At 48.9% G+C, this 13,265-nt stretch overlaps 1 protein-coding gene and 84 non-coding genes across 85 annotated transcripts in view; 84 read left to right on the top strand and 1 right to left on the bottom strand.

Moving 5' to 3' along the window:
- LOC145237697 (dynein axonemal heavy chain 6-like) overlaps positions 1-13,265 on the bottom strand; it is a 160,618-nt gene that overhangs the window by 76,582 nt on the left and 70,771 nt on the right. The gene's annotated exons all lie outside the window — the stretch shown is intronic.
- Positions 115-185, top strand: Trnag-gcc (transfer RNA glycine (anticodon GCC)). Its single transcript has one exon. It is a non-coding gene; the product is annotated as a tRNA-Gly (tRNA).
- Trnae-uuc (transfer RNA glutamic acid (anticodon UUC)) lies at positions 305-376 on the top strand. Its single transcript has one exon. It is a non-coding gene; the product is annotated as a tRNA-Glu (tRNA).
- Trnag-gcc (transfer RNA glycine (anticodon GCC)) lies at positions 382-452 on the top strand. The gene has a single exon. It is a non-coding gene; the product is annotated as a tRNA-Gly (tRNA).
- On the top strand, positions 572-643 carry Trnae-uuc (transfer RNA glutamic acid (anticodon UUC)). Its single transcript has one exon. It is a non-coding gene; the product is annotated as a tRNA-Glu (tRNA).
- On the top strand, positions 649-719 carry Trnag-gcc (transfer RNA glycine (anticodon GCC)). The gene has a single exon. It is a non-coding gene; the product is annotated as a tRNA-Gly (tRNA).
- Positions 840-911, top strand: Trnae-uuc (transfer RNA glutamic acid (anticodon UUC)). Its single transcript has one exon. It is a non-coding gene; the product is annotated as a tRNA-Glu (tRNA).
- On the top strand, positions 917-987 carry Trnag-gcc (transfer RNA glycine (anticodon GCC)). Its single transcript has one exon. It is a non-coding gene; the product is annotated as a tRNA-Gly (tRNA).
- On the top strand, positions 1,107-1,178 carry Trnae-uuc (transfer RNA glutamic acid (anticodon UUC)). Its single transcript has one exon. It is a non-coding gene; the product is annotated as a tRNA-Glu (tRNA).
- Positions 1,184-1,254, top strand: Trnag-gcc (transfer RNA glycine (anticodon GCC)). The gene has a single exon. It is a non-coding gene; the product is annotated as a tRNA-Gly (tRNA).
- On the top strand, positions 1,451-1,521 carry Trnag-gcc (transfer RNA glycine (anticodon GCC)). Its single transcript has one exon. It is a non-coding gene; the product is annotated as a tRNA-Gly (tRNA).
- Positions 1,641-1,712, top strand: Trnae-uuc (transfer RNA glutamic acid (anticodon UUC)). Its single transcript has one exon. It is a non-coding gene; the product is annotated as a tRNA-Glu (tRNA).
- Positions 1,718-1,788, top strand: Trnag-gcc (transfer RNA glycine (anticodon GCC)). The gene has a single exon. It is a non-coding gene; the product is annotated as a tRNA-Gly (tRNA).
- Positions 1,908-1,979, top strand: Trnae-uuc (transfer RNA glutamic acid (anticodon UUC)). The gene has a single exon. It is a non-coding gene; the product is annotated as a tRNA-Glu (tRNA).
- On the top strand, positions 1,985-2,055 carry Trnag-gcc (transfer RNA glycine (anticodon GCC)). Its single transcript has one exon. It is a non-coding gene; the product is annotated as a tRNA-Gly (tRNA).
- Positions 2,174-2,245, top strand: Trnae-uuc (transfer RNA glutamic acid (anticodon UUC)). Its single transcript has one exon. It is a non-coding gene; the product is annotated as a tRNA-Glu (tRNA).
- Positions 2,251-2,321, top strand: Trnag-gcc (transfer RNA glycine (anticodon GCC)). Its single transcript has one exon. It is a non-coding gene; the product is annotated as a tRNA-Gly (tRNA).
- On the top strand, positions 2,518-2,588 carry Trnag-gcc (transfer RNA glycine (anticodon GCC)). The gene has a single exon. It is a non-coding gene; the product is annotated as a tRNA-Gly (tRNA).
- Trnae-uuc (transfer RNA glutamic acid (anticodon UUC)) lies at positions 2,708-2,779 on the top strand. Its single transcript has one exon. It is a non-coding gene; the product is annotated as a tRNA-Glu (tRNA).
- On the top strand, positions 2,975-3,046 carry Trnae-uuc (transfer RNA glutamic acid (anticodon UUC)). Its single transcript has one exon. It is a non-coding gene; the product is annotated as a tRNA-Glu (tRNA).
- Positions 3,052-3,122, top strand: Trnag-gcc (transfer RNA glycine (anticodon GCC)). Its single transcript has one exon. It is a non-coding gene; the product is annotated as a tRNA-Gly (tRNA).
- Positions 3,242-3,313, top strand: Trnae-uuc (transfer RNA glutamic acid (anticodon UUC)). Its single transcript has one exon. It is a non-coding gene; the product is annotated as a tRNA-Glu (tRNA).
- Trnag-gcc (transfer RNA glycine (anticodon GCC)) lies at positions 3,319-3,389 on the top strand. The gene has a single exon. It is a non-coding gene; the product is annotated as a tRNA-Gly (tRNA).
- On the top strand, positions 3,508-3,579 carry Trnae-uuc (transfer RNA glutamic acid (anticodon UUC)). Its single transcript has one exon. It is a non-coding gene; the product is annotated as a tRNA-Glu (tRNA).
- Positions 3,585-3,655, top strand: Trnag-gcc (transfer RNA glycine (anticodon GCC)). The gene has a single exon. It is a non-coding gene; the product is annotated as a tRNA-Gly (tRNA).
- Positions 3,775-3,846, top strand: Trnae-uuc (transfer RNA glutamic acid (anticodon UUC)). Its single transcript has one exon. It is a non-coding gene; the product is annotated as a tRNA-Glu (tRNA).
- Trnag-gcc (transfer RNA glycine (anticodon GCC)) lies at positions 3,852-3,922 on the top strand. Its single transcript has one exon. It is a non-coding gene; the product is annotated as a tRNA-Gly (tRNA).
- On the top strand, positions 4,042-4,113 carry Trnae-uuc (transfer RNA glutamic acid (anticodon UUC)). The gene has a single exon. It is a non-coding gene; the product is annotated as a tRNA-Glu (tRNA).
- Positions 4,119-4,189, top strand: Trnag-gcc (transfer RNA glycine (anticodon GCC)). The gene has a single exon. It is a non-coding gene; the product is annotated as a tRNA-Gly (tRNA).
- Trnae-uuc (transfer RNA glutamic acid (anticodon UUC)) lies at positions 4,309-4,380 on the top strand. Its single transcript has one exon. It is a non-coding gene; the product is annotated as a tRNA-Glu (tRNA).
- On the top strand, positions 4,386-4,456 carry Trnag-gcc (transfer RNA glycine (anticodon GCC)). The gene has a single exon. It is a non-coding gene; the product is annotated as a tRNA-Gly (tRNA).
- Positions 4,575-4,646, top strand: Trnae-uuc (transfer RNA glutamic acid (anticodon UUC)). Its single transcript has one exon. It is a non-coding gene; the product is annotated as a tRNA-Glu (tRNA).
- Trnag-gcc (transfer RNA glycine (anticodon GCC)) lies at positions 4,652-4,722 on the top strand. Its single transcript has one exon. It is a non-coding gene; the product is annotated as a tRNA-Gly (tRNA).
- Trnag-gcc (transfer RNA glycine (anticodon GCC)) lies at positions 4,919-4,989 on the top strand. Its single transcript has one exon. It is a non-coding gene; the product is annotated as a tRNA-Gly (tRNA).
- Trnae-uuc (transfer RNA glutamic acid (anticodon UUC)) lies at positions 5,109-5,180 on the top strand. The gene has a single exon. It is a non-coding gene; the product is annotated as a tRNA-Glu (tRNA).
- Positions 5,376-5,447, top strand: Trnae-uuc (transfer RNA glutamic acid (anticodon UUC)). Its single transcript has one exon. It is a non-coding gene; the product is annotated as a tRNA-Glu (tRNA).
- Trnag-gcc (transfer RNA glycine (anticodon GCC)) lies at positions 5,453-5,523 on the top strand. The gene has a single exon. It is a non-coding gene; the product is annotated as a tRNA-Gly (tRNA).
- Positions 5,643-5,714, top strand: Trnae-uuc (transfer RNA glutamic acid (anticodon UUC)). The gene has a single exon. It is a non-coding gene; the product is annotated as a tRNA-Glu (tRNA).
- Trnag-gcc (transfer RNA glycine (anticodon GCC)) lies at positions 5,720-5,790 on the top strand. Its single transcript has one exon. It is a non-coding gene; the product is annotated as a tRNA-Gly (tRNA).
- On the top strand, positions 5,909-5,980 carry Trnae-uuc (transfer RNA glutamic acid (anticodon UUC)). The gene has a single exon. It is a non-coding gene; the product is annotated as a tRNA-Glu (tRNA).
- Trnag-gcc (transfer RNA glycine (anticodon GCC)) lies at positions 5,986-6,056 on the top strand. Its single transcript has one exon. It is a non-coding gene; the product is annotated as a tRNA-Gly (tRNA).
- Trnae-uuc (transfer RNA glutamic acid (anticodon UUC)) lies at positions 6,176-6,247 on the top strand. Its single transcript has one exon. It is a non-coding gene; the product is annotated as a tRNA-Glu (tRNA).
- On the top strand, positions 6,253-6,323 carry Trnag-gcc (transfer RNA glycine (anticodon GCC)). The gene has a single exon. It is a non-coding gene; the product is annotated as a tRNA-Gly (tRNA).
- Trnae-uuc (transfer RNA glutamic acid (anticodon UUC)) lies at positions 6,442-6,513 on the top strand. The gene has a single exon. It is a non-coding gene; the product is annotated as a tRNA-Glu (tRNA).
- Trnag-gcc (transfer RNA glycine (anticodon GCC)) lies at positions 6,519-6,589 on the top strand. The gene has a single exon. It is a non-coding gene; the product is annotated as a tRNA-Gly (tRNA).
- On the top strand, positions 6,708-6,779 carry Trnae-uuc (transfer RNA glutamic acid (anticodon UUC)). Its single transcript has one exon. It is a non-coding gene; the product is annotated as a tRNA-Glu (tRNA).
- On the top strand, positions 6,785-6,856 carry Trnag-gcc (transfer RNA glycine (anticodon GCC)). Its single transcript has one exon. It is a non-coding gene; the product is annotated as a tRNA-Gly (tRNA).
- Positions 7,437-7,507, top strand: Trnag-gcc (transfer RNA glycine (anticodon GCC)). The gene has a single exon. It is a non-coding gene; the product is annotated as a tRNA-Gly (tRNA).
- On the top strand, positions 7,626-7,697 carry Trnae-uuc (transfer RNA glutamic acid (anticodon UUC)). Its single transcript has one exon. It is a non-coding gene; the product is annotated as a tRNA-Glu (tRNA).
- Trnag-ccc (transfer RNA glycine (anticodon CCC)) lies at positions 7,703-7,773 on the top strand. Its single transcript has one exon. It is a non-coding gene; the product is annotated as a tRNA-Gly (tRNA).
- On the top strand, positions 7,892-7,963 carry Trnae-uuc (transfer RNA glutamic acid (anticodon UUC)). Its single transcript has one exon. It is a non-coding gene; the product is annotated as a tRNA-Glu (tRNA).
- Trnae-uuc (transfer RNA glutamic acid (anticodon UUC)) lies at positions 8,159-8,230 on the top strand. The gene has a single exon. It is a non-coding gene; the product is annotated as a tRNA-Glu (tRNA).
- Trnag-gcc (transfer RNA glycine (anticodon GCC)) lies at positions 8,236-8,306 on the top strand. The gene has a single exon. It is a non-coding gene; the product is annotated as a tRNA-Gly (tRNA).
- On the top strand, positions 8,426-8,497 carry Trnae-uuc (transfer RNA glutamic acid (anticodon UUC)). The gene has a single exon. It is a non-coding gene; the product is annotated as a tRNA-Glu (tRNA).
- Trnag-gcc (transfer RNA glycine (anticodon GCC)) lies at positions 8,503-8,573 on the top strand. The gene has a single exon. It is a non-coding gene; the product is annotated as a tRNA-Gly (tRNA).
- Trnae-uuc (transfer RNA glutamic acid (anticodon UUC)) lies at positions 8,690-8,761 on the top strand. The gene has a single exon. It is a non-coding gene; the product is annotated as a tRNA-Glu (tRNA).
- Trnag-gcc (transfer RNA glycine (anticodon GCC)) lies at positions 8,767-8,837 on the top strand. Its single transcript has one exon. It is a non-coding gene; the product is annotated as a tRNA-Gly (tRNA).
- Positions 8,954-9,025, top strand: Trnae-uuc (transfer RNA glutamic acid (anticodon UUC)). Its single transcript has one exon. It is a non-coding gene; the product is annotated as a tRNA-Glu (tRNA).
- Trnag-gcc (transfer RNA glycine (anticodon GCC)) lies at positions 9,031-9,101 on the top strand. The gene has a single exon. It is a non-coding gene; the product is annotated as a tRNA-Gly (tRNA).
- On the top strand, positions 9,220-9,291 carry Trnae-uuc (transfer RNA glutamic acid (anticodon UUC)). The gene has a single exon. It is a non-coding gene; the product is annotated as a tRNA-Glu (tRNA).
- Trnag-gcc (transfer RNA glycine (anticodon GCC)) lies at positions 9,297-9,367 on the top strand. The gene has a single exon. It is a non-coding gene; the product is annotated as a tRNA-Gly (tRNA).
- Positions 9,487-9,558, top strand: Trnae-uuc (transfer RNA glutamic acid (anticodon UUC)). Its single transcript has one exon. It is a non-coding gene; the product is annotated as a tRNA-Glu (tRNA).
- On the top strand, positions 9,564-9,634 carry Trnag-gcc (transfer RNA glycine (anticodon GCC)). Its single transcript has one exon. It is a non-coding gene; the product is annotated as a tRNA-Gly (tRNA).
- Positions 9,753-9,824, top strand: Trnae-uuc (transfer RNA glutamic acid (anticodon UUC)). The gene has a single exon. It is a non-coding gene; the product is annotated as a tRNA-Glu (tRNA).
- On the top strand, positions 9,830-9,899 carry Trnag-ccc (transfer RNA glycine (anticodon CCC)). The gene has a single exon. It is a non-coding gene; the product is annotated as a tRNA-Gly (tRNA).
- Trnae-uuc (transfer RNA glutamic acid (anticodon UUC)) lies at positions 10,092-10,163 on the top strand. The gene has a single exon. It is a non-coding gene; the product is annotated as a tRNA-Glu (tRNA).
- On the top strand, positions 10,169-10,239 carry Trnad-guc (transfer RNA aspartic acid (anticodon GUC)). The gene has a single exon. It is a non-coding gene; the product is annotated as a tRNA-Asp (tRNA).
- On the top strand, positions 10,359-10,430 carry Trnae-uuc (transfer RNA glutamic acid (anticodon UUC)). Its single transcript has one exon. It is a non-coding gene; the product is annotated as a tRNA-Glu (tRNA).
- Positions 10,436-10,506, top strand: Trnag-gcc (transfer RNA glycine (anticodon GCC)). Its single transcript has one exon. It is a non-coding gene; the product is annotated as a tRNA-Gly (tRNA).
- Positions 10,625-10,696, top strand: Trnae-uuc (transfer RNA glutamic acid (anticodon UUC)). Its single transcript has one exon. It is a non-coding gene; the product is annotated as a tRNA-Glu (tRNA).
- On the top strand, positions 10,702-10,772 carry Trnag-gcc (transfer RNA glycine (anticodon GCC)). Its single transcript has one exon. It is a non-coding gene; the product is annotated as a tRNA-Gly (tRNA).
- On the top strand, positions 11,157-11,228 carry Trnae-uuc (transfer RNA glutamic acid (anticodon UUC)). The gene has a single exon. It is a non-coding gene; the product is annotated as a tRNA-Glu (tRNA).
- Positions 11,234-11,304, top strand: Trnag-gcc (transfer RNA glycine (anticodon GCC)). The gene has a single exon. It is a non-coding gene; the product is annotated as a tRNA-Gly (tRNA).
- Positions 11,421-11,492, top strand: Trnae-uuc (transfer RNA glutamic acid (anticodon UUC)). The gene has a single exon. It is a non-coding gene; the product is annotated as a tRNA-Glu (tRNA).
- Trnae-uuc (transfer RNA glutamic acid (anticodon UUC)) lies at positions 11,689-11,760 on the top strand. The gene has a single exon. It is a non-coding gene; the product is annotated as a tRNA-Glu (tRNA).
- Trnae-uuc (transfer RNA glutamic acid (anticodon UUC)) lies at positions 11,952-12,023 on the top strand. Its single transcript has one exon. It is a non-coding gene; the product is annotated as a tRNA-Glu (tRNA).
- Trnag-gcc (transfer RNA glycine (anticodon GCC)) lies at positions 12,029-12,099 on the top strand. Its single transcript has one exon. It is a non-coding gene; the product is annotated as a tRNA-Gly (tRNA).
- On the top strand, positions 12,218-12,289 carry Trnae-uuc (transfer RNA glutamic acid (anticodon UUC)). Its single transcript has one exon. It is a non-coding gene; the product is annotated as a tRNA-Glu (tRNA).
- Trnag-gcc (transfer RNA glycine (anticodon GCC)) lies at positions 12,295-12,365 on the top strand. Its single transcript has one exon. It is a non-coding gene; the product is annotated as a tRNA-Gly (tRNA).
- On the top strand, positions 12,482-12,553 carry Trnae-uuc (transfer RNA glutamic acid (anticodon UUC)). The gene has a single exon. It is a non-coding gene; the product is annotated as a tRNA-Glu (tRNA).
- On the top strand, positions 12,559-12,629 carry Trnag-gcc (transfer RNA glycine (anticodon GCC)). The gene has a single exon. It is a non-coding gene; the product is annotated as a tRNA-Gly (tRNA).
- Trnae-uuc (transfer RNA glutamic acid (anticodon UUC)) lies at positions 12,749-12,820 on the top strand. Its single transcript has one exon. It is a non-coding gene; the product is annotated as a tRNA-Glu (tRNA).
- Trnag-gcc (transfer RNA glycine (anticodon GCC)) lies at positions 12,826-12,896 on the top strand. Its single transcript has one exon. It is a non-coding gene; the product is annotated as a tRNA-Gly (tRNA).
- On the top strand, positions 13,015-13,086 carry Trnae-uuc (transfer RNA glutamic acid (anticodon UUC)). The gene has a single exon. It is a non-coding gene; the product is annotated as a tRNA-Glu (tRNA).
- Trnag-gcc (transfer RNA glycine (anticodon GCC)) lies at positions 13,092-13,162 on the top strand. Its single transcript has one exon. It is a non-coding gene; the product is annotated as a tRNA-Gly (tRNA).

Below are 13,265 nucleotides of genomic sequence, written 5' to 3'. Positions count from 1 at the left end.
TGAGTGATAGCGCGATATTGAGTACTGTGGTTGCGTCTCCATCACGGTCTAGTGGTTAGGATTCCTGGCTTTCACCCAGGCGGCCCGGGTTCGATTCCCGGTGTAGGAAAATTGGCATTGGTGGTTCAGTGGTAGAATTCTCGCCTGCCACGCGGGGGGCCCGGGTTCGATTCCCGGCCAATGCAATCGTTTTGGGGAATATATTTTGATGGCAATCGACCTTTTCGTGGCATTATTCAATTTTTTTGCACAACGCATTAAAATATTTGAGTGATGGCGCGATTTTGAGTACTCTGGTTGCGTCTCCAACACGGTCTAGTGGTTAGGATTCCTGGCTTTCACCCAGGCGGCCCGGGTTCGATTCCCGGTGTAGGAAAATTGGCATTGGTGGTTCAGTGGTAGAATCCTCGCCTGCCACGCGGGGGGCCCGGGTTCGATTCCCGGCCAATGCAATCGTTTTTGGGAATATTTTTTGATAGCAATCGACATTTTCGTGGCATTATTCAATTTTTTTGCACAATGCATTAAAATATTTGAGTGATGGCGCGATTTTGAGTACTCTGGTTTCGTTTCCTACATGGTCTAGTGGTTAGGATTCCTGGCTTTCACCCAGGCGGCCCGGGTTCGATTCCCGGTGTAGGAAAATTGGCATTGGTGGTTCAGTGGTAGAATCCTCGCCTGCCACGCGGGGGGCTCGGGTTCGATTCCCGGCCAATGCAATCGTTTTTGGGAATATTTTTTGATGGCAATCGACCTTTTCGTGGCATTATTCAATTTTTTTTGCACAATGCATGAAAATATTTGAGTGATGGCGCGATTTTGAGTACTCTGGTTGCGTCTCCAACACGGTCTAGTGGTTAGGATTCCTGGCTTTCACCCAGGCGGCCCGGGTTCGATTCCCGGTGTAGGAAAATTGGCATTGGTGGTTCAGTGGTAGAATTCTCGCCTGCCACGCGGGGGGCCCGGGTTCGATTCCCGGCCAATGCAATCGTTTTGGGGAATATATTTTGATGGCAATCGACCTTTTCGTGGCATTATTCAATTTTTTTGCACAACGCATTAAAATATTTGAGTGATGGCGCGATTTTGAGTACTCTGGTTGCGTCTCCAACACGGTCTAGTGGTTAGGATTCCTGGCTTTCACCCAGGCGGCCCGGGTTCGATTCCCGGTGTAGGAAAATTGGCATTGGTGGTTCAGTGGTAGAATCCTCGCCTGCCACGCGGGGGGCCCGGGTTCGATTCCCGGCCAATGCAATCGTTTTTGGGAATATTTTTTGATGGCAATCGACCTTTTCGTGGCATTATTCAATTTTTTTGCACAACGCATTAAAATATTTGAGTGATAGCGCGATATTGAGTACTGTGGTTGCGTCTCCATCACGGTCTAGTGGTTAGGATTCCTGGCTTTCACCCAGGCGGCCCGGGTCCGATTCCCGGTGTAGGAAAATTGGCATTGGTGGTTCAGTGGTAGAATTCTCGGCTGCCACGCGGGGGGCCCGGGTTCGATTCCCGGCCAATGCAATCGTTTTGGGGAATATATTTTGATGGCAATCGACCTTTTCGTGGCATTATTCAATTTTTTTGCACAACGCATTAAAATATTTGAGTGATGGCGCGATTTTGAGTACTCTGGTTGCGTCTCCAACACGGTCTAGTGGTTAGGATTCCTGGCTTTCACCCAGGCGGCCCGGGTTCGATTCCCGGTGTAGGAAAATTGGCATTGGTGGTTCAGTGGTAGAATCCTCGCCTGCCACGCGGGGGGCCCGGGTTCGATTCCCGGCCAATGCAATCGTTTTTGGGAATATTTTTTGATAGCAATCGACATTTTCGTGGCATTATTCAATTTTTTTGCACAATGCATTAAAATATTTGAGTGATGGCGCGATTTTGAGTACTTTGGTTTCGTCTCCTACATGGTCTAGTGGTTAGGATTCCTGGCTTTCACCCAGGCGGCCCGGGTTCGATTCCCGGTGTTGGAAAATTGGCATTGGTGGTTCAGTGGTAGAATCCTCGCCTGCCACGCGGGGGGCCCGGGTTCGATTCCCGGCCAATGCAATCGTTTTTGGGAATATTTTTTGATAGCAATCGACATTTTCGTGGCATTATTTAATTTTTTGCACAATGCATTAAAATATTTGAGTGATGGCGCGATTTTGAGTACTCTGGTTTCGTCTCCTACATGGTCTAGTGGTTAGGATTCCTGGCTTTCACCCAGGCGGACCGGGTTCGATTCCCGGTGTAGGAAAATTGGCATTGGTGGTTCAGTGGTAGAATCCTCGCCTGCCACGCGGGGGGCTCGGGTTCGATTCCCGGCCAATGCAATCGTTTTTGGGAATATTTTTTGATGGCAATCGACCTTTTCGTGGCATTATTCAATTTTTTTGCACAACGCATTAAAATATTTGAGTGATGGCGCGATATTGAGTACTGTGGTTGCGTCTCCATCACGGTCTAGTGGTTAGGATTCCTGGCTTTCACCCAGGCGGCCCGGGTTCGATTCCCGGTGTAGGAAAATTGGCATTGGTGGTTCAGTGGTAGAATCCTCGCCTGCCACGCGGGGGGCCCGGCTTCGATTCCCGGCCAATGCAATCGTTTTGGGGAATATATTTTGATGGCAATCGACCTTTTCGTGGCATTATTCAATTTTTTTGCACAACGCATTAAAATATTTGAGTGATGGCGCGATTTTGAGTACTCTGGTTGCGTCTCCAACATGGTCTAGTGGTTAGGATTCCTGGCTTTCACCCAGGCGGCCCGGGTTCGATTCCCGGTGTAGGAAAATTGGCATTGGTGGTTCAGTGGCAGAATCCTCGCCTGCCACGCGGGGGGCTCAGGTTCCATTCCCGGCCAATGCAATCGTTTTTGGGAATATTTTTTGATGGCAATCGACCTTTTCGTGGCATTATTCAATTTTTTTGCACAATGCATGAAAATATTTGAGTGATGGCGCGATTTTGAGTACTCTGGTTGCGTCTCCAACACGGTCTAGTGGTTAGGATTCCTGGCTTTCACCCAGGCGGCCCGGGTTCGATTCCCGGTGTAGGAAAATTGGCATTGGTGGTTCAGTGGTAGAATTCTCGCCTGCCACGCGGGGGGCCCGGGTTCGATTCCCGGCCAATGCAATCGTTTTGGGGAATATATTTTGATGGCAATCGACCTTTTCGTGGCATTATTCAATTTTTTTGCACAACGCATTAAAATATTTGAGTGATGGCGCGATTTTGAGTACTCTGGTTTCGTCTCCAACACGGTCTAGTGGTTAGGATTCCTGGCTTTCACCCAGGCGGCCCGGGTTCGATTCCCGGTGTAGGAAAATTGGCATTGGTGGTTCAGTGGTAGAATCCTCGCCTGCCACGCGGGGGGCCCGGGTTCGATTCCCGGCCAATGCAATCATTTTTGGGAATATTTTTTGATAGCAATCGACATTTCTGTGGCATTATTTAATTTTTTGCCCAACGCGTTAAAATATTTGAGTGATGGCGCGATTTTGAGTACTCTGGTTTCGTCTCCTACATGGTCTAGTGGTTAGGATTCCTGGCTTTCACCCAGGCGGCCCGGGTTCGATTCCCGGTGTAGGAAAATTGGCATTGGTGGTTCAGTGGTAGAATCCTCGCCTGCCACGCGGGGGGCCCGGGTTCGATTCCCGGCCAATGCAATCGTTTTTGGGAATATTTTTTGATAGCAATCGACATTTTCGTGGCATTATTCAATTTTTTTGCACAATGCATTAAAATATTTGAGTGATGGCGCGATTTTTAGTACTTTGGTTTCGTCTCCTACATGGTCTAGTGGTTAGGATTCCTGGCTTTCACCCAGGCGGCCCGGGTCCGATTCCCGGTGTAGGAAAATTGGCATTGGTGGTTCAGTGGTAGAATTCTCGGCTGCCACGCGGGGGGCCCGGGTTCGATTCCCGGCCAATGCAATCGTTTTGGGGAATATATTTTGATGGCAATCGACCTTTTCGTGGCATTATTCAATTTTTTTGCACAACGCATTAAAATATTTGAGTGATGGCGCGATTTTGAGTACTCTGGTTGCGTCTCCAACACGGTCTAGTGGTTAGGATTCCTGGCTTTCACCCAGGCGGCCCGGGTTCGATTCCCGGTGTAGGAAAATTGGCATTGGTGGTTCAGTGGTAGAATCCTCGCCTGCCACGCGGGGGGCCCGGGTTCGATTCCCGGCCAATGCAATCGTTTTTGGGAATATTTTTTGATAGCAATCGACATTTTCGTGGCATTATTCAATTTTTTTGCACAATGCATTAAAATATTTGAGTGATGGCGCGATTTTGAGTACTTTGGTTTCGTCTCCTACATGGTCTAGTGGTTAGGATTCCTGGCTTTCACCCAGGCGGCCCGGGTTCGATTCCCGGTGTTGGAAAATTGGCATTGGTGGTTCAGTGGTAGAATCCTCGCCTGCCACGCGGGGGGCCCGGGTTCGATTCCCGGCCAATGCAATCGTTTTTGGGAATATTTTTTGATAGCAATCGACATTTTCGTGGCATTATTTAATTTTTTGCACAATGCATTAAAATATTTGAGTGATGGCGCGATTTTGAGTACTCTGGTTTCGTCTCCTACATGGTCTAGTGGTTAGGATTCCTGGCTTTCACCCAGGCGGCCCGGGTTCGATTCCCGGTGTAGGAAAATTGGCATTGGTGGTTCAGTGGTAGAATCCTCGCCTGCCACGCGGGGGGCTCGGGTTCGATTCCCGGCCAATGCAATCGTTTTTGGGAATATTTTTTGATGGCAATCGACCTTTTCGTGGCATTATTCAATTTTTTTGCACAACGCATTAAAATATTTGAGTGATGGCGCGATATTGAGTACTGTGGTTGCGTCTCCATCACGGTCTAGTGGTTAGGATTCCTGGCTTTCACCCAGGCGGCCCGGGTTCGATTCCCGGTGTAGGAAAATTGGCATTGGTGGTTCAGTGGTAGAATCCTCGCCTGCCACGCGGGGGGCCCGGGTTCGATTCCCGGCCAATGCAATCGTTTTGGGGAATATATTTTGATGGCAATCGACCTTTTCGTGGCATTATTCAATTTTTTTGCACAACGCATTAAAATATTTGAGTGATGGCGCGATTTTGAGTACTCTGGTTGCGTCTCCAACATGGTCTAGTGGTTAGGATTCCTGGCTTTCACCCAGGCGGCCCGGGTTCGATTCCCGGTGTAGGAAAATTGGCATTGGTGGTTCAGTGGCAGAATCCTCGCCTGCCACGCGGGGGGCTCAGGTTCGATTCCCGGCCAATGCAATCGTTTTTGGGAATATTTTTTGATGGCAATCGACCTTTTCGTGGCATTATTCAATTTTTTTGCACAATGCATGAAAATATTTGAGTGATGGCGCGATTTTGAGTACTCTGGTTGCGTCTCCAACACGGTCTAGTGGTTAGGATTCCTGGCTTTCACCCAGGCGGCCCGGGTTCGATTCCCGGTGTAGGAAAATTGGCATTGGTGGTTCAGTGGTAGAATTCTCGCCTGCCACGCGGGGGGCCCGGGTTCGATTCCCGGCCAATGCAATCGTTTTGGGGAATATATTTTGATGGCAATCGACCTTTTCGTGGCATTATTCAATTTTTTTGCACAACGCATTAAAATATTTGAGTGATGGCGCGATTTTGAGTACTCTGGTTTCGTCTCCAACACGGTCTAGTGGTTAGGATTCCTGGCTTTCACCCAGGCGGCCCGGGTTCGATTCCCGGTGTAGGAAAATTGGCATTGGTGGTTCAGTGGTAGAATCCTCGCCTGCCACGCGGGGGGCCCGGGTTCGATTCCCGGCCAATGCAATCATTTTTGGGAATATTTTTTGATAGCAATCGACATTTCTGTGGCATTATTTAATTTTTTGCCCAACGCGTTAAAATATTTGAGTGATGGCGCGATTTTGAGTACTCTGGTTTCGTCTCCTACATGGTCTAGTGGTTAGGATTCCTGGCTTTCACCCAGGCGGCCCGGGTTCGATTCCCGGTGTAGGAAAATTGGCATTGGTGGTTCAGTGGTAGAATCCTCGCCTGCCACGCGGGGGGCCCGGGTTCGATTCCCGGCCAATGCAATCGTTTTTGGGAATATTTTTTGATAGCAATCGACATTTTCGTGGCATTATTCAATTTTTTTGCACAATGCATTAAAATATTTGAGTGATGGCGCGATTTTTAGTACTTTGGTTTCGTCTCCTACATGGTCTAGTGGTTAGGATTCCTGGCTTTCACCCAGGCGGCCCGGGTTCGATTCCCGGTGTTGGAAAATTGGCATTGGTGGTTCAGTGGTAGACTCCTCGCCTGCCACGCGGGGGGCCCGGGTTCGATTCCCGGCCAATGCAATCGTTTTTGGGAATATTTTTTGATAGCAATCGACATTTTCGTGGCATTATTTAATTTTTTGCACAATGCATGAAAATATTTGAGTGATGGCGCGATTTTGAGTACTCTGGTTTCGTCTCCTACATGGTCTAGTGGTTAGGATTCCTGGCTTTCACCCAGGCGGCCCGGGTTCGATTCCCGGTGTAGGAAAATTGGCATTGGTGGTTCAGTGGTAGAATCCTCGCCTGCCACGCGGGGGGCTCGGGTTCGATTCCCGGCCAATGCAATCGTTTTTGGGAATATTTTTTGATGGCAATCGACATTTTCGTGGCATTATTCAATTTTTTTGCACAATGCATTAAAATATTTGAGTGATAGCGCGATTTTAGTACTGTGGTTTCGTCTCCTACATGGTCTAGTGGTTAGGATTCCTGGCTTTCACCCAGGCCGCCCGGGTTCGATTCCCGGTGTAGGAAAATTGGCATTGGTGGTTCAGTGGTAGAATCCTCGCCTGCCACGCGGGGGGGCCCGGGTTCGATTCCCGGCCAATGCAATCGTTTTTGGGAATATTTTTTGATAGCAATCGACCTTTTCGTGGCATTATTCAATTTTTTTGCACAACGCATTAAAATATTTGAGTGATGGCGCGATTTTGAGTACTCTGGTTGCGTCTCCAACACGGTCTAGTGGTTAGGATTCCTGGCTTTCACCCAGGCGGCCCGGGTTCGATTTCCGGTGTAGGAAAATTGGCATTGGTGGTTCAGTGGTAGAATCCTCGCCTGCCACGCGGGGGGGCCGGGTTCGATTCCCGGCCAACGCAATCGTTTTTAGGAATATTTTTTTTGATTCCCGGTGTAGGAAAATTGGCATTGGTGGTTCAGTGGTAGAATCCTCGCCTGCCACGCGGGGGGCCCGGGTTCGTTTCCCGGTCAATGCAATTGTTTTGAGGAATATTTTTTGATAGCAATCGACCTTTTCGTGGCATTATTCAATTTTTTTGCACAACGCATTAAAATATTTGAGTGATGGCGCGATTTTGAGTACTCTGGTTTCGTCTCCAACACGGTCTAGTGGTTAGGATTCCTGGCTTTCAGCCTGGCGGCCCGGGTTCGATTCCCGGAGTAGGAAATTTGGCATTGGTGGTTCAGTGGTAGAATTCTCGCCTGCCACCCGGGGGGCCCGGGTTCGATTCCCGGCCAATGCAATCGTTTTTAGGAATATTTTTTGATAGCAATCGACATTTCTGTGGCATTATTTGATTTTTTGCCCAACGCGTTAAAATATTTGAGTGATGGCGCGATTTTGAGTACTCTGGTTTCGTCTCCTACATGGTCTAGTGGTTAGGATTCCTGGCTTTCACCCAGGCGGCCCGGGTTCGATTCCCGGTGTAGGAAAATTGGCATTGGTGGTTCAGTGGTACAATCCTCGCCTCCCACGCGGGGGGCCCGGGTTCGATTCCCGGCCAATGCAATCGTTTTTAGGAATATTTTTTGATAGCAATCGACATTTCTGTGGCATTATTTAATTTTTTGCCCAACGCGTTAAAATATTTGAGTGATGGCGCGATTTTGAGTACTCTGGTTTCGTCTCCTACATGGTCTAGTGGTTAGGATTCCTGGCTTTCACCCAGGCGGCCCGGGTTCGATTCCCGGTGTAGGAAAATTGGCATTGGTGGTTCAGTGGTAGAATCCTCGGCTGCCACGCGGGGGGGCTCGGGTTCGATTCCCGGCCAATGCAATCGTTTTTAGGAATATTTTTTGATAGCAATCGACATTTCTGTGGCATTATTTAATTTTTTGCCCAACGCGTTAAAATATTTGAGTGATGGCGCGATTTTGAGTACTCTGGTTTCGTCTCCTACATGGTCTAGTGGTTAGGATTCCTGGCTTTCACCCAGGCGGCCCGGTTTCGATTCCCGGTGTAGGAAAATTGGCATTGGTGGTTCAGTGGTAGAATCCTCGCCTGCCACGCGGGGGGCCCGGGTTCGATTCCCGGCCAATGCAATCGTTTTGGGGAATATTTTTTGATAGCAATCGACATTTTCGTGGCATTATTTAATTTTTTTGCACAATGCATTAAAATATTTGAGTGATGGCGCGATTTTGAGTACTCTGGTTTCGTCTCCTACATGGTCTAGTGGTTATGATTCCTGGCTTTCACCCAGGCGGCCCGGGTTCGATTCCCGGTGTAGGAAAATTGGCATTGGTGGTTCAGTGGTAGAATCCTCGCCTGCCACGCCGGGGGCCCGGGTTCGATTCCCGGCCAATGCAATCGTTGGGGAATATTTTTTGATGGCAATCGACCTTTCCGTGGCATTATTTAATTTTTTGCACAACGCATTAAAATATTTGAGTGATGGCGCGATTTTGAGTACTCTGGTTGCGTCTCCTACGTGGTCTAGTGGTTAGGATTCCTGGCTTTCACCCAGGCGGCCCGGGTTCGATTCCCGGTGTAGGAAAATTGGCATTGGTGGTTCAGTGGTAGAATCCTCGCCTGCCACGCGGGGGGCCCGGGTTCGATTCCCGGCCAATGCAATCGTTGGGCAATACTTTTTGATGGCAATCGACCTTTCCGTGGCATTATTTAATTTTTTGCACAACGCATTAAAATATTTGAGTGATGGCGCGATTTTGAGTACTCTGGTTGCGTCTCCAACACGGTCTAGTGGTTAGGATTCCTGGCTTTCACCCAGGCGGCCCGGGTTCGATTCCCGGTGTAGGAAAATTGGCATTGGTGGTTCAGTGGTAGAATCCTCGCCTGCCACGCGGGGGGCCCGGGTTCGATTCCCGGCCAATGCAATCGTTTTTAGGAATATTTTTTGATAGCAATCGACATTTTCGTGGCATTATTTAATTTTTTGCCCAACGCGTTAAAATATTTGAGTGATAGCGCGATTTTGAGTACTCTGGTTTCGTCTCCTACATGCTCTAGTGGTTAGGATTCCTGGCTTTCACCCAGGCGGCCCGGGTTCGATTCCCGGTGTAGGAAAATTGGCATTGGTGGTTCAGTGGTAGAATCCTCGCCTGCCACGCGGGGGGCCCGGGTTCGATTCCCGGCCAATGCAATCGTTTTGGGGAATATATTTTGATGGCAATCGACCTTTTCGTGGCATTATTCAATTTTTTTGCACAACGCATTAAAATATTTGAGTGATGGCGCGATTTTGAGTACTCTGGTTGCGTCTCCAACACGGTCTAGTGGTTAGGATTCCTGGCTTTCACCCAGGCGGCCCGGGTTCGATTCCCGGTGTAGGAAAATTGGCATTGGTGGTTCAGTGGTAGAATCCTCGCCTGCCACGCGGGGGGCCCGGGTTCGGTTCCCGGCCAATGCAATCGTTTTGGGGAATATATTTTGATGGCAATCGACCTTTCCGTGGCATTATTTAATTTTTTGCACAACGCATTAAAATATTTGAGTGATGGCGCGATTTTGAGTACTCTGGTTTCGTCTCCTACATGGTCTAGTGGTTAGGATTCCTGGCTTTCACCCAGGCGGCCCGGGTTCGATTCCCGGTGTAGGAAAATTGGCATTGGTGGTTCAGTGGTAGAATCCTCGCCTCCCACGCGGGGGGCCCGGTTCGATTCCCGGCCAATGCAATCGTTTTTGGGAATATTTTTTGATAGCAATCGACATTTTCGTGGCATTATGGGTTCGATTTCCGGCCAATGCAATCGTTTTTAGGAATATTTTTTGATGGCAATCGACCTTTTCGTGGCATTATTTAATTTTTTGCACAATGCATTAAAATATTTGAGTGATGGCGCGATTTTGAGTACTCTGGTTTCGTCTCCTACATGGTCTAGTGGTTAGGATTCCTGGCTTTCACCCAGGCGGCCCGGGTTCGATTCCCGGTGTAGGAAAATTGGCATTGGTGGTTCAGTGGTAGAATTCTCGCCTGTCACCCGGGGGGCCCGGGTTCGATACCCGGTCAATGCAATCGTTTTTGGGAATATTTTTTGATGGCAATCGACCTTTTCGTGGCATTATTCAATTTTTTTGCACAACGCGTTAAAATATTTGAGTGATGGCGCGATTTTGAGTACTCTGGTTTCGTCTCCTACATGGTCTAGTGGTTAGGATTCCTGGCTTTCACCCAGGCGGCCCGGGTTCGATTCCCGGTGTAGGAAAATTGGCATTGGTGGTTCAGTGGTAGAATCCTCGCCTGCCACGCGGGGGGCCCGGGTTCGATTCCCGGCCAATGCAATCGTTGGGGGAATATTTTTTGATGGCAATCGACCTTTTCGTGGCATTATTCATTTTTTTTGCACAACGCGTTAAAATATTTGAGTGATGGCGCGATTTTGAGTACTCTGGTTTCGTCTCCTACATGGTCTAGTGGTTAGGATTCCTGGCTTTCACCCAGGCGGCCCGGGTTCGATTCCCGGTGTAGGAAAATTGGCATTGGTGGTTCAGTGGTAGAATCCTCGTCTGCCACGCGGGGGGCCCGGGTTCGATTCCCGGCCAATGCAATCGTTTTTGGGAATATTTTTTGATAGCAATCGACCTTTTCGTGGCATTATTCAATTTTTTGCACAACGCATTAAAATATTTGAGTGATGGCGCGATTTTGAGTACTCTGGTTTCGTCTCCAACACGGTCTAGTGGTTAGGATTCCAGGCTTTCACCCAGGCGTCCCGAGTTCGATTCCCGGTGTAGGAAAATTGGCATTGGTGGTTCAGTGGTAGAATTCTCGCCTGCTACGCGGGGGGCCCGGGTTCGGTTCCCGGCCAATGCAATCGTTTTTAGGAATATTTTTTGATAGCAATCGACATTTCTGTGGCATTATTTAATTTTTTGCACAATGCATTAAAATATTTGAGTGATGGCGCGATTTTGAGTACTCTGGTTTCGTCTCCTACATGGTCTAGTGGTTAGGATTCCTGGCTTTCACCCAGGCGGCCCGGGTTCGATTCCCGGTGTAGGAAAATTGGCATTGGTGGTTCAGTGGTAGAATCCTCGCCTGCCACGCGGGGGGCCCGGGTTCGATTCCCGGCCAATGCAATCGTTGGGGAATATTTTTTGATGGCAATCGACCTTTCCGTGGCATTATTTAATTTTTTGCCCAACGCGTTAAAATATTTGAGTGACGGCGCGATTTTGAGTACTCTGGTTTCGTCTCCTACATGGTCTAGTGGTTAGGATTCCTGGCTTTCACCCAGGCGGCCCGGGTTCGATTCCCGGTGTAGGAAAATTGGCATTGGTGGTTCAGTGGTAGAATCCTCGGCTGCCACGCGGAGGGGCTCGGGTTCGATTCCCGGCCAATGCAATCGTTTTTGGGAATATTTTTTGATAGCAATCGACATTTTCGTGGCATTATTCAATTTTTTTGCACAATGCATTAAAATATTTGAGTGATGGCGCGATTTTGAGTACTCTGGTTTCGTCTCCTACATGGTCTAGTGGTTAGGATTCCTGGCTTTCACCCAGGCGGCCCGGGTTCGATTCCCGGTGTAGGAAAATTGGCATTGGTGGTTCAGGGGTAGAATCCTCGCCTGCCACGCCGGGTCCCGGGTTCGATTCCCGCCCAATGCAATCGTTGGGGAATATTTTTTGATGGCAATCGACCTTTCCGTGGCATTATTTAATTTTTTGCACAACGCATTAAAATATTTGAGTGATGGCGCGATTTTGAGTACTCTGGTTGCGTCTCCTACGTGGTCTAGTGGTTAGGATTCCTGGCTTTCACCCAGGCGGCCCGGGTTCGATTCCCGGTGTAGGAAAATTGGCATTGGTGGTTCAGTGGTAGAATCCTCGCCTGCCACGCGGGGGGCCTGGGTTCGATTCCCGGCCAATGCAATCGGTTTTAGGAATATTTTTTGATAGCAATCGACATTTCTGTGGCATTATTTAATTTTTTGCCCAACGCGTTAAAATATTTGAGTGATGGCGCGATTTTGAATACTCTGGTTTCGTCTCCTACATGGTCTAGTGGTTAGGATTCCTGGCTTTCACCCAGGCGGCCCGGGTTCGATTCCCGGTGTAGGAAAATTGGCATTGGTGGTTCAGTGGTAGAATCCTCGCCTGCCACGCGGGGGGCCCGGGTTCGATTCCCGGCCAATGCAATCGTTGGGCAATATTTTTTGATGGCAATCGACCTTTTCGTGGCATTATTTAATTTTTTGCCCAACGCGTTAAAATATTTGAGTGATGGCGCGATTTTGAGTACTCTGGTTTCGTCTCCTAAATGCTCTAGTGGTTAGGATTCCTGGCTTTCACCCAGGCGGCCCGGGTTCGATTCCCGGTGTAGGAAACTTGGCATTGGTGGTTCAGTGGTAGAATCCTCGCCTGCCACGCGGGGGGCCCGGGTTCGATTCCCGGCCAATGCAATCGTTTTTGGGAATATTTTTCGATAGCAATCGACCTTTTCGTGGCATTATTCAATTTTTTTGCACAACGCGTTAAAATATTTGAGTGATGGCGCGAATTTGAGTACTCTGGTTTCGTCTCCTACATGGTCTAGTGGTTAGGATTCCTGGCTTTCACCCAGGCGGCCCGGGTTCGATTCCCGGTGTAGGAAAATTGGCATTGGTGGTTCAGTGGTAGAATCCTCGCCTGCCACGCGGGGGGCCTGGGTTCGATTCCCGGCCAATGCAATCGGTTTTAGGAATATTTTTTGATAGCAATCGACATTTCTGTGGCATTATTTAATTTTTTGCCCAACGCGTTAAAATATTTGAGTGATGGCGCGATTTTGAATACTCTGGTTTCGTCTCCTACATGGTCTAGTGGTTAGGATTCCTGGCTTTCACCCAGGCGGCCCGGGTTCGATTCCCGGTGTAGGAAAATTGGCATTGGTGGTTCAGTGGTAGAATCCTCGCCTGCCACGCGGGGGGCCCGGGTTCGATTCCCGGCCAATGCAATCGTTGGGCAATATTTTTTGATGGCAATCGACCTTTCCGTGGCATTATTTAATTTTTTGCACAACGCATTAAAATATTTGAGTGATGGCGCGATTTTGAGTA

This window comes from Phallusia mammillata, chromosome 7, assembly GCF_965637545.1.
Source record: "Phallusia mammillata chromosome 7, kaPhaMamm4.hap1.1, whole genome shotgun sequence".
NCBI classification, from domain to species: Eukaryota; Metazoa; Chordata; class Ascidiacea; order Phlebobranchia; family Ascidiidae; genus Phallusia; species Phallusia mammillata.
The sequence above is the reverse complement of the archived record's forward strand: the minus strand, read 5'-3'. Positions and strand labels throughout refer to the sequence as shown.